This window comes from Arachis hypogaea, chromosome 4 (genome assembly GCF_003086295.3).
Source record: "Arachis hypogaea cultivar Tifrunner chromosome 4, arahy.Tifrunner.gnm2.J5K5, whole genome shotgun sequence".
Taxonomy (NCBI): Eukaryota; Viridiplantae; Streptophyta; class Magnoliopsida; order Fabales; family Fabaceae; genus Arachis; species Arachis hypogaea.
The window spans coordinates 110,386,834-110,400,287 of NC_092039.1; positions in this window are offsets into that span (position 1 = coordinate 110,386,834).

The window sequence follows — 13,454 nt, forward strand, 5'->3', positions numbered from 1 at the left end:
AAAAGGAGATTCTGTCCGCACTGCTGCCTCCATCGCGACCGATCCCCCGCCGCTACTGCTAGGGTTCGTTGCCGCCACGTCTGCCACCGCCGACGAGCCCGAAGAGAGAGATAGGAGTTCGTAGAGAAGAGAGACGTGATGGGGAAGATAGGGGCTCGTATCGCTGTTGCCGTTGCTGAGGACAGAGGTTCCGGTCGAGCTGCACGCCGCTGTTGCCATTGGAAACTACTACTGAAGCCACGATGCCATGGTGGTTGCTACTGGAGCTATACGCTACTGTCGTTGGGGCCAGTGATCGAGGTGTCGTTGCAGACTCTATTTCAGTTTAGGTCCTTCACTCCTTAACTTGTTCTACTTTCACTTTTACTTTATGGTCATCTTATTTCTGCTACCTTGTCTCCATTCTATTCTTTGTCAGTTACCAAAATTTTGAATTATTATTGTTGCTGTTAGAGAGGGCTATCAGTGTTGCTATTCTAGTTCTAATGTCATTGCCACTGCTACTGCTAGGAGAGTGAAGAATCATCTAAAATCCTGCTGCTGTTGTCTTGAGTTCATTATTAAAGCGACATCGAGGTAGGGGGTTTAAGTTAAATGATTTTAATTTAAGAATGCCTACAAGGTTTATTGAATAACTGCAAATAGATTTAATAGCTGTGAATAATTGATTGATTATGTGAATAATTCTATTTAATTGCTAATTGCTATACTTGATGTAATTGCTCTTGATTGTGTTTGAACCTCATTACTTGTGTTTGTAACTGATTGGCTGAATTGTGGTGAATTGGGTGTTGATTGAATTGCTTGGGCCTGAGGCCGTGACTGGTTTGTGTTTGAGGTCTTGTTCTGCATAAAGTATCTGACTGGTTCAGTATAGACTTAATGAACCTATGCTTGGAACAGGACGATCATTTATATCGTGTAGGTAACTTCTTTTATGTTTATGGATTAGTAAAGTATGAAAAATCAAACTCTTATAGCATAGACTTAATTGAACCTATGCTTGAGACAAGTTGGTCATTCATACAGTATAGGAAAACTTTTAAGAGTTTCATAAAGAAAAATATGGGTTTAAGATTTTGAATAATTAACTAATGCTTTTAAAGATGGTTAGTTTTCTTTAGATGTCTCTAAACGAAATCAACTATTTGCGTTTTATTCTTTACTTTCACGGCATTCTCGACCTCTACTGAGAACATGTGGTTTGGTTCTCACCCCCAAATTTTTCACTCTTTCAATGACACAGGTTTGAAGATGCAATATGAAGCTGCAAGCGATTAGTAGGCTTTCCTTATGGTTTTAATTACTTTCATATTGTCCCCTCGCTCTTGTCCTTTGAGGTTTTATTTTAAGAGAGGGGTAGGTGTTGTATTTGGATTTATATAATTTCTTATGTATAAAAATTACTATTAATAATATTTATGTGATTGTTATTATTACTTGCAATGTTTATCCTTGATAGATGTCTTTAATGAATAAAAACAAAATTTTTTGGCATTTTCTTAAAACTGAATTGCGAATTCAATACAAAGGCTCGATAATTAAATAGTTAATACTAGAAAAGGTTACGTGGTGTTCTTTCTGGTAGAAATACCTTGACTTAAGCAAGGTATTTTGCTGGACGGGACGTTACACCGACCGGGTAGGGTGGGTCGAGTACCCGCGAGTTCGGGTGCTCCTGCAACCCCTACCAATTGATTACATGTACCAAAGAAGGAAAATAGAAATCGAACATATATATATATATATATATATATATATATATATATATATATATATATATATATATATATATATATATATATATATATTCTTACAGGACAACTTAATCTAACTGAGGGATTTGTCTTCTCAGTTGGAGATATGTTCGATTTCTATTTTCCTTCTTTGGTACATTGGTGTTTTGATCATTTCGAAGGTTGTGTTATATCATTCACATCCATGCTATCCAAAACAACACAACAATTAAGCATGTCTGTACAACGTATAATAGAGAATAATGAGGAAGCCAAAATTAGATCAAGCAAAACATATTAATCATTTGTCACAGCAGTAGGGGGTTATCGTGAATTAAGTTTTATTAAAGAAGATGTGAGAATTTACATTACGAGAGAGGTGCGAAATGTTTTGAAACTAGAGAATGCAAAAGAATTTGGAAAATACTTATTAAGAATGAAAGAGACGAATCAAAATTTCTTTTTCGAGCCTGAACTTGAGGCTGATCTGTCAATTAAGATTACTTTTTGGGACAACGCAAGAAGCATGGTTTCTTGTGAGTATTTTAGAGATGCTATTGCATTCGATACCACTTACAATACAAATAGGTAATATGTTGTTCTGGTTTATGTGTATTTTGAAATACTTTCAGTGTATATAGATAGTTTTTCGGTGTATATATGATTTGTTTTTGTGTCATTGTATTCGAGTATAATCTGGTTTTTAGTTCTTTTATTGGGGTGAATCACCATGGTCAGTCAACACTTCTGGGATATGCTTTGATGAAAAACAAGGATATTCAATCATTCAAATGGTTATTTGAATGTTGGCATCATTGCATGGGAGGAAATGCTCCGAAAGACATTCTTACCGATCACTGCCCATCGATGCAAACGGCTATTAAGGCTTGTATGCCCACAATAATTCACCGATAGTGTATTTGGCATATCATGAAGAAGATCCCAAGTAAATTAAATGGCTACAAGTGACTCGAAGAAATTGAACACAAGATGAGTCATGTTGTTTGGAACTCTTTTAAAAAAGAATAATTTGATAGAAATCAGAATGATTATCTAATGAAGTATGATGTTGGAGATAACAAGTGGCTCTCAGTTAATAATGTCTTTATTAGGATTAATTGATGTTAATTTTACTGTGTGGATATTTATGTGTTTTGCTTCTGCAATAGAAGTGTTAAACTGTATGTCTTTCAGTGTATTTTGGTTCTGAGTTATGTTTTTTCTTATTTTTTTCAGAGCTTTTCGAAAATCATCATTTATATATTTCAGTTTATCTCAATAACTACTTTTGAGCCAGCATAAGAAGCACACAAAGGAGCGGAGCATGTATGTTTTTTTTAACAAGTTTATTACATGCAACAGCTCACTTATCCAATTTGTCAAATAGTATGATAATTTCCTGGGAAGCAGGGAGCAAAGAGAGAGAATTAGATATTGTAAATTTTAATACTGTCATACCGTGTGTAACAAAATCTTCAATAGAAGCTCAATTTCAGCATGTGTATACTCAAGAGAAGTTCAGGAAAGTCTAAACATAATTTAGAGGAAAGGTGAATTGCATCACAAGATTAACACAGTCCTCTCTAGGTTATATGGTATATAAAGTTCTAGAACAGGTTTCTAACTCAATATTCAACAAGTTTGCGGTTACATACAACACGATATCATCTGAAGTTAAATGTCAGTGCTTATTATTTGAGTCAAGAGGGATATTATGTCGTCACTCTCTGAGCGCGTTAAGATTTGAGTGAGTAAATAAAGTGTCACCAAGATATATATTGGAATGATGTAGTAAGAATGTAAAGAGGAGGCACACACATATTAAGAGCAGCCACAACAAGCCTCTATTGGAGCCAAGAAGTAGAAGATTTGACAATTTTATATTTCGGTCACAAAATATTTGTGAATTTACATCAGAATCTAAGGAGTTGACTGGGATTTTGCACCATGCTTATGATAATGCTATGGTTGAGATGCAAGAATACAAAGCCAAAAGCAAAGAAAAATATTCTTTATCTCACGGTGATACTTCGTTGGAAGATATTAACAAGCTTCAAAGTCCTCCATGGGTGAGAACAAGAGAACGTCCGAAAAATAAATTAGGATTGAACACAGAAAAATAGATTGCAAATGCTGCAAAGAAAAAGAAAAAGAAAGCTCTAAGTGAGGTAAAAGTGATGTTCGTTAAATAGGAAAAATTGAGTTAGTGCATGTTAATAATTTTACTAATATATGATTTACTTTTTATAGTTGAACCTTTTTTATAGTGGTTCAGTGGTGTAGTCAAATTCCAGCCGTTATCATGGACATATTATGAATTATCAGTTTAGAGGTTCAAGAGAATAAGATAGATTTTCAGTATTTTTATGAATCCATTTTGTTGTTTTTTGACACAATTTTGGTGTAATTTATGGAAATGAGGTTTAGTATTTATATTTCTTGTTTTGTTCTATTTTACCATGTTTTGAAATTAGTTTCTTTAATTATTTGATGGAATTTATTTGTTTTAAATATACAGTACACAGACAATTCAATACTTAAGCAGTGTAGAAATTTAACCTATAGAATTCGATGTTTATTTGAATAGTTTACGGTGTATTCGGGAAGCAATTCAGTGTATTATAGAATTTATTCTTCTTTTCTTGCTTTTTTTAACTTGGATTCGTTCAGATTAACAACATTTCAATATAGTACATACAGGTTCGTAGAAGTTTAATTTTGCAAAGAAAATTTATGAAAAGCTTGAATTGAATATTTACAAGATACAAAGTATGTATGTGTTTATTTGAACTATACATTGTATAGACAATTCAGTACACAACCAGTATAAAATTTCTTAGCAATTTACAATATTCAAACTATTTACTATTAATGTCTCCTCATTCCAATGTACAGTAAGGACTTAATATTATAGCAAATTGCTTGGATAGTTTTATGGCTTCAGATTCTTGAATGGCTTTATCTCTAAGTTGATTTATTTCGTCAAATAGAATGAATGAAGCATATTCGACTCTAAAATGATCAACTTATTCCTATAGTTTAAAGAAATTTCTTTATTAAACTCCATTGATTTAGTAATAGAGAGTTTTCTATTTTCAAAGATAGTTACTTGTTTCCAATTCTTCCATGAATATTTTCCCTTTTTGATATTTTTCGAATCAATTATCTCCAATTAGTTCATCATATATATTGCACAATCCCATCTAAAAACAAAAATGAAATAACACATTAAAATAGGATAGTACAAAAAATACAGTAAAATTTATTAAATAAAAAGATTTGATACTTTGTTCGCTGCCCACTGATGTTGACGTATGGTGTTTCGACACTCTCATCTTTGTCTATCAAAGTTTTTCCTTCGACAAATACCTTCATTTGTGAAATTTTGAAGTCCGAAAAACCAAAACAAGCCAAGTATAAGAAACTTTATATTTAACACCAAATTACACCAAAATAAATGAATGATAACGTCACACAAAAAACTACAAGTGCACCTTATTTCAAATAGATAGAAATAATAAAATTTATAGAGAAAACAGAAATTTATATCAGATAAACAACTTACAATAAATTTATTAAGTTATGTTCTGTCTTTCCGAAGGAGATTTTTTGTTTAATGGGTCAAGGACATGAAATTTCTTTTTTTCAACATCCACCATCCATATCCATCAATGCTGCGCATAACAAACTAGGACAAACATATGAAATTTGGCCAAAAAGAATAATTTTTTAGTTTAATTGGCACCTAATGTAAGAATTATTTAAGAAGTTTTAACGAAAGCTTACAAATGGATGGGATGCAAGATTTTTCTTGTCTAAAAACAGGATGTAGTCTTGATAGTCTTCAATCTGGAAGGGCTTGTTAGTTTTTGGATGAATGAACTTGCCCTCATGATTGCATTCTCTTTCATAAAAGAAGGATTTTCCCTACAAAAATAAAAATAGGACTCCGGGAAAAAGACCAACGCGGCATTCTGCAAAATTTGTATAATACACCAAAAGAAACAGTTACAACAAATAATATATTTTACAAATACACCGAAATTTCAATGTACTACAGCTTACCACAATATCAGGGGGAGACAGTATATGAGTTTTTCAAATCTTTCAATTTTTTGTTATTCAGAATTTGACACATTGCCAAGACAACCTATGAAAATAAAAAACCCAAACTTAATACATATATGGCACAACAACTCATAAGAAAATCATTAATGTTATTCTAGTATTACCATATTTTCGATATCTGATTTGGCTTTTAAAGAATCAAAGTGCATTCTGGTTATTTCCATTGAGATTCATGCTTCATCTTAAAAATCATCTCCCACTCATTAGAGCTTCCATCATCAGAAGTCTTGATACTTGTGACCTAATGAAAGCATTTCTCCTTAAGATCATGTGTTATTTTCTTTTGTCTCATGAGAGTTTTGAACCTGTCAAGGAAGCTTAGTGTAGGCTACACCTTTTCTGGTGAGAGACTTTTTTGCTTAGCATACTTTAATGCTATTGCAACCCCAGTATTTATGACCTCAACCAATTTTTCCACTTTTTCACTAATATTGGACTGTCTTGAGAATTTTTCTTGTCATTCGGTGGTTCACCCTCCTGAGTAAATGTAGCTTCTTCACTTGATTGAGAAAAATCGAGGCTAAATGATGGTGCAGGAGTCATTCTTCAATGCAACATTGGCAACCATCATTCACGGCTTGAGCAGGTGGATGACTGCATGGTGACACATAAAATAGATTAAGAATACACAGAAAATATTAAAAAAGACTTTTATTAAGTAGAACTTAAACATTAGTAAGAGCTACTTTTTCAAGAGATTCTTGTTGAGGTTGTTCTTCAGTATATTCTTCTGTTGGAGACTTTACATTAGGTTGTTGAGGTTGTGGAGGACTGCAAGATTACAGAAAAAGAATTTAATTAATTCAACCAAATCAAGTTCACTTCAATTCACATGAAATACACCGAAAAATAAATCAAATACACTGTTATTTAAAAAGACATGCAACTCAATAAAACATCCACAAAATGACACCAGAAACACTACAACAAATTTTTATGGGCTAGTTACAACAAATGCATCAACAAAGTCCCTCAAGAAATAGTCTTCTTCTTTTGTGGCTTCTTTTGTTCCTTATTTTCTTTCATTCTTTCTCCTTTTTTTTTTGTCTTTTGGTTGTTTTCTCAACTGTGCTCTTTTCGTCCAGTTCTCCGGTTTCCAACGGTTTTGAAATTGGCAGTTTCAGGGGGAGGACCGGACCATTTTCCTCGTCGATTTTTGGTTCAACCAGCTGGTCCGGTCCGATTTTCAGAACATTATCTTCCTCAAACACCACGACCACTAGACCAGGGGAAGCAAGAACCCCACCACCGGCTGAGACCACCTCCTAAGACACGGTCTAGGAGACCTTCTGAGGTCGAGATACAGGAGTAGAAGGAGAAGCATCCAAACTCGCCTCCTGATCCATGGCAGCCTTCAATCTCGCCAAGATACTCAAGCCATCGGCCATTTAAACTAAAAAATATTAAGGAAAAAGTGTAAGTCACAAGCCCAGGAAAACTAAAGAAAAACAGAGGAAGAGTTACACACCAATATAAGTCTGGCACGTCGCCGGATCTCCTATAACATCTCGAGGGTTCAACGGACGCTCCCGGAAGACGTGCCATAGAACATCGGCAATATCCTTATTCTCCGAGGACAACCCCTAATATGTAACGCTCGTCAAATGCAACGCTTTGGCACCAAAATTCCAGTACGTCGTAAAACCTTTCCGGAGTCAACCAAAAGGGATGGCACCCCCGAGCTGGGCGCACCTTGAAGTACCCCGCTTAAACCCGTGAAAAAAAAAATCCTCGAAAAGACCGAATATGCGCCGGTTGGGCTGGGCCCTAAATGACACATACCCTTTCTTGTGGTTCCCCTCCTTCGTCAGTAGGGTACATAAGAAATAAAAATAAAAAGGCATCTACTGAAGCCGGGAGCTCCAGATACTCTCATACGAGCTCAAAAATTCCTAATGGCTGCCCAGCTGTTCGGGTGTAGTTAAGACGGCGCCACATAACACCTGGACAAAATTTGAGAAAATTTGAGAACGAGCTGGACAAAATTTGAGAAAGGAGGTCGCACGCCTAAGTGTGTGAACATCGACTCATACACCCACATCCAGTCCGGTACGGTGGGCGATTCAGGGTTTACGTGGCAAACCCTCTCATCAACACCCGGGAGAACGAGCTCATACTAATGCTCCACTTCACCGCCCCCGCAAACCACTCCCTGATCACGGAGCCATTGAAGATCCGTCTCTGTCATCCGAGACAGCGTTGCCCAAACATCTGATGTCACCCAATAATAAGTCGTGGAAACGCCACCAGTCGGAACCACCGGAGCACTCACCTCCTCACTCCTCCGCCAATACATATCTAAAAAAGGAGAGGAGCACCACTAATTAATTCACCAGAGCCTACGGTAAAAAAAAACGCAAAAGACCAAGTCTAATATCTACTGCAAAAACTAAAACTACAGTGGTGCTCATCCCCTTCGAATAATTCACTACGTCTACCCAAAAAAATAGTCCCGGTATAGAGAAAATGCAGAAAGCAAAAATCATTCAGATACTCAAAACATGTGCAAAAAGAGGAAGAAAAATACCAACCTTATAAAAAACCGAAGCAGAAAGCAGCACGAAGGCACTAAGAAAATGCTGAAGAAGAAATACGAGACAACAGAAAGGGAAAAATATGAAACACATGGAATAGAGAAGAAATGAAACAAACAAGGGATAAAATAAAAAGAAATTAAAATAATTTTAGAAGTAAAAAGACAAAAACGCCCCAAAGAAAACAAAAAGGCGAAGGGCAGAAATGAAAAAGCAACCCAAGCGTCCTGTCGTATATATTGTTATTAAGACACTTGGGAAAGCGCGACTGACGAAGCCCTCACGATAAAGGCAACAGGTGTATGGCAAAGCGACCAAGACCACGAAACGGTTTTTATCTCCCAGATGACACGCCCCGCGCCCGACCATGGAACGGCCTGGGTTTTTCTGAGTTTCCAAACTCGACCAGGAAAACCAAAGGATCTTCTTGCCAAACCACAAATGGCAAACAAAGATTCCTCCAGCAACGAGACCGAGCAAGCTCGCTCTTTCGCTCCGAGGGTAACTGTTACGAACCCGACCCTCGGGTCCCACACTGAAACGGTCTCTGACCCAAACACCCGAGGTCGGCACCCTTTCCTCTAACCGGCCCAAAACAGCCCCACATCCTCCAACCGATATTCAAATTCAAATACCTCCCTTATCTTAGCAAGATAAGATAATATGAGATAACTACTACTAAGCTATATAAAGGGGAGCTTAAGGCCCCCTCAGATACGCCATTCATTCCACACCTTATACCTCTCAGATTCATTCTGACTTGAGTGTCTGAGTGTCTTTGCAGGTACCACCCCTCATTGCTCTAGTTAGATAATCCGGCGATCGTTACTCGCAAGTCCCCGATCCATCTCATAACCCGTACTGAAACTCTCCAGTACAAATAATAAACCTCTCTCTCATTAAGGGCCATATTGAAACTTAAATTTGGACACTAAAACTCGTAGTATTGTCATTATATATTGTTATAAATAATTATCAATCATAATACATTGTATTATAGATATATGTAACACATTATATTAGAAATAATTCAATGTTCACTAAGCATGAACTACAGTTTTTAAAAAATATCATTTACACCCACTAACGTTATTATCACCAATGGACCAACTCCACTACTATTATGAGTATTTTAATATTTAAAAAATAATATATTATTAGCATGAGATTAATGTATTTAAATTTCACCAAAAATTAAGTAATTTTTTATATAAATCATAGCTATTAAGAGTACATTAGAATAAAAGTATAATAATAATAATATTCAAAATATGGATGAAATGAAAAAGTTATTACTTATAGTTTACAATATTGTAGGAATAACCTATAGTATTTGTTTTTTGTACACCTAATTTAGATATAGTTTTTGAGGCAAAATATTGATGGTTAGGAATGTACATCTCTATTTGTGATATCTTCAAATGGGGTTGTCCTATTAATGTGAAGTTACATCAAAGTGATGCAAGTATGAAGTTGCTCTAATAATGTAAATATGAGATGAAAAAAATGGCAGTAGGTGGTGAGAGACCATTGGTGAAGGTTATTGCATTAAGGGGAGTAAGTGTAAAGTTGCTTTAACATGAATATGAGGGGAAAGAAACGGAGAGAAACTTAAGTGGAGGAGTTAATTAAAAAAAATATTAAAAAAAATTTAGACACCAAAACTCATATTTTACCATTATATATCGTTATAAATAACTTCAAATTTTTAATGTTTATAAATTTACTATGTATATTTTCATGTGATTAAACTTCCGTTGTTTCATAAAATATTTTTTATTCATCATATTTATAATTATGTATTTAAAATATTTATAATATTTATTAATTATTGTTATCATTTATTTAAGTTCGTGTAAGATAGGGGTCTCATTCTAGTTGTATATAATTTTTCATTATTCCTATAAAAGGAAGATAAGCCAAGAAGATGAAGAAGATGATACACAAAAGTGTTCATCGATGTTATTTTATCACTTAATTTTTTAAATTAAAAATAGAATTAAGCACGTAATGAATATAATTTAAACATTAAGAAGATTCAATATGTGAAAAATTATGATAAATTAATTTGTATAAGATAAAAATGATAAAATTTATAATAAAAAATTATAAAAACTCAAATAAAAAAATAAAATAAAAAATAGAAGAAAACTAATAAATAATGATGTTCTATAGTTTATAAAAAAATAAACAGTGAAAATAATGTGTTGTGGGAGAGAAAAAAGTACTTCCAATTAAAAGCGTAATTGGTAAAAAAATGATATTTTTTTCTAATACAATTGATTTTTTATCGTGAATGTTATGAAATACAGAAATAGATAAAATAAAAAAAATGTAGGAATGAAATTGTAACTTTTTAATAAATTAAAAAATATTCACGATGTCTGACGATGATATAATTGATGGTGGACATATAACTATTAGACAATAAATTGCAAAAAAATATTAATAGAAATATTAGATTTGATATTAAAATAAAAGAGTAAAGTATCGTTTTTGTCTCCAACATTTGGGGTAAGTCCTATTTGTGTTCCTAACGTTTAAATCGTCCTATTTGTATCCCTAACGTTTATAAAAGTGATTCAATGTTATCCTGCCGTCAATTATACATCATGATCGCTTTAATTTGAGTTTTAAAAATATTTTCTTTAAGTTAGAATACAAATGTCTATGATAGAATCGATGATCCACTTCGAAAATAGTTCATCCAAAGTTGAAACCAATTCTTACAACATTTACATAATTGATTTTTATAGGGACATAATTGAATCTAAACACAAATAGTGGATATAATATTAAAATCGAACACATCCAAGTGAGACCTAATTGAGAATGAAGACATCCAAGTAAAAATAGTTGAAAAATATAATCTGATTTGTTAGTATAATTGATAGTAGGATAACATTGAATCACTTTTACAAACGTTAGGGATATAAATAAGATGATTTAAACGTTAGAGACACAAATAAGACTTACCTCAAACGTTGGGGACAAAAATAAAATTTAAAATCAAAATATTTAAGATTAAGAAAGAAAATGAAGAGAATATTTTTGGTAAACGACAACTCAAACATTAACGTAACAATAAATTGAATTAAATAACATATATTTAAATTAATTACATTAAATAATTGATATAATAAATTAAATAATTGGTTGGGTCAATAAAATAAGTTAAATAAAAAAATATCTTATAAATATGTCACATAAAAATTACAACACTTTTAAAAATTATTAATCAAAATACATAAAATAAAAAATTATGTAAATTAAAATGAAAATAATTTATTTATTTCAGTCAAATCAAATAATTAATATAATTGATTAATTATAGATCAAATAAATTATTAATTATGACACTCTTATATATTTTGATTAATGATTTTTAAGATAAAAAAATTAATGCAAATTAAAACAAAATCAATTCATTTTTTCAATTAAATTAAATAATTAATGTAATTGATTAGTTATAGTTAATGTGGTCAAACAAAAAATTAAATAATTTAATATTTATCTCTATCAAATTGAATAAATCATAGTTGTCAGAATTGAATCGGTCAGATTACTAATTTACTGATTTATTGGTTCAACTGATGAGTTATTGGTTGAATCGGCAGAACTGGTCCTACGTAAATAAAAAATAAAAAATAAAAAATAATCCAAAACCTAAAATTAAAATTTAAAATATATATCTTCACTAATATTTTAAAAACAATTCAGTTTCAACAAATTACAATTAATAAGTTATAATTTAGTTATTATTAAATAAGTATATAAAATTTTAATATTTTTTCATAATAAAGATTTTTTTATTTTATTTTCATATAAAATTAAATGTTTTTTATTTTAATAACTAATTAATTAGTTTATATTTATTATATTGTTATATACTATATATAATTTATTGAAAAATAATATTAATAAATATCATATAATTATAAAAAAATAATTATATTGTAATTAATAAAAATATTTGATATTTTTATTTATACATATTTAATTACATTTATATTAATAATTATGAATATTAAAAAATATAATTAATTTAAATATAAGTGAATATAAAATTAAAATAATATCTAAAAAAATTATTGTACGTTTTTACTATATAATTAATAATTAGCATTTAAAATAATAAAAAAGGACATAGTTTAGTGGCAAGAAGAGTATGCATACATAAAGAAGACCCAAATTTAAACTATATTTTTTTCAATTTTAGAATTTTCTCTCGAACGGTTCGATTAAACTTACTTTTATCGATTTTGGACGATTTTCACCGATTTTGACCGGTTCTATTTCTTAAGCTGTTCAAAAATTAGATCGGATCAGTTAGGAGTCTAGTTCACCAATTTTTTTGTCGAACCGATCGATCCGATCCGATTCTTACCACTATGAAATAAATAAATAAATAAGTAAATAAATAATACCTTCAAAATGTGCCGCATAAGCTATTCTATTAGTTGAAAAAATTCAATTTTAATAATATAAATAATAGATTAGAAAACTCAATAAAGATTAATCAAAGCAATAAAAAAGAATCAAATGCATTATTGAAGATTAAGTGTGTATTTAGATGTCATTAACTAATAAAAAAATAATTTGTTTAAATAAAAATATTTTTAAAATTTTTAGCATTTGTCGACTTTTTAAATAAAAAATTTGAAAAATAAAAAATATTTTTTTAAAAGTTACAATTTTTTATTCTTTTAAAAACATCTTTTTACCTTAAAAAATATTTTAATATAATAAATAAATAAATAATTTTATATTATTATACTTAAATATAATTGATAACTAAAAAATTATTTTTATATGAGATACTCAAATACCAAATTATTTTTATTTTTTTCAATTTTTTTTTGAAAATAATCCCAAACAAGCCCTAAATTATTCAATGCACAAGAAATGCCATGCATTAAACACCATCTAAGTCAATCATAAAGAAGGATATGCATAATTTAAATTGGATATCACTCACATACATGACCTGGGTTAAAAAAAGTTGAAAAAATAAAATAAGAAGAGTGAGTGACGACACATCATTGGAAATCTTCTC